We start from the raw sequence: 919 nt of genomic DNA, 5'->3' as shown, positions 1-919 counted from the left end.
AGTTTATCCTTTTCGTGGTGGAGTAGTACTCCATTGTGTATAAGAACTACATTTTAAAGATGCATTCATCTGTTGATGGACATATAAGCTGTTTGCAAGATTTAGCTATTACGTTGGGCATGGTGGCACACACCTGTAATCTCAGCACTCAGGAGGCTGAGGCAGGAGGATTGCCACAAGTTTGAGGCCAGCCTGAACTACAGAGGAAGTTCAAGGTCAGCTGAAACTACACAGCAAGACACTGTCTCAAAAAAAATTGTTATTATGAATTGCACTGGTATAAACGTGGATATGCAAACATCACTGTGGTAGATGTCTTAAGCTCTTTGGGAGAGATACCTTGAAGGGGAATAACTGGGTTAAACGGAATGTCTACATTTTGTTTTTGGCAATTTCTCTAATGGTTACATCACCTTACACTCCTACCAACAATGGGCATAGGTGTTTTCCTCCCCACGGTATTTGTTATTAGTTGATTTCTTGATGGTAGCTATTTTTTCTGGAGTAAGATGGAGTCACACTTTTGTCTTAACTTGCATTTCTCTAAAGGCTAGTGATGTCGAACATTTTTTAATGCATTTATTGGCTATTTGTATTTTTTCATCTGAGGTATGTCTATTCATTTCAGAGGCCCATTTTTAATTGGGTCTTTAAATTTGTGGGTGGGCAGTCTAATTATTTTGAGTTCTTTTTTTATTTTTATTTTTTCAAAATTTTATTGATAAACAGATAGCAATGAGACAGTTTCAAATCAAATCGGTAGTACAGTTTCAATAACTAACACACTGCATATATTCTTCTTAGTGGTTAATTGCTGCACAAGATGCTGACTTGAGATCCTATTTACAAACACCATTAGAACAAATCATTCTATTCATTAACAGAATGTAAATATATATATCTACCCTAACCACTTTGA

The sequence above is a fragment of the Octodon degus genome, unplaced genomic scaffold, assembly GCF_000260255.1.
Source record: "Octodon degus isolate 3935 unplaced genomic scaffold, OctDeg1.0 scaffold00097, whole genome shotgun sequence".
Taxonomy (NCBI): Eukaryota; Metazoa; Chordata; class Mammalia; order Rodentia; family Octodontidae; genus Octodon; species Octodon degus.
Note: the sequence above shows the minus strand (reverse complement) of the source record.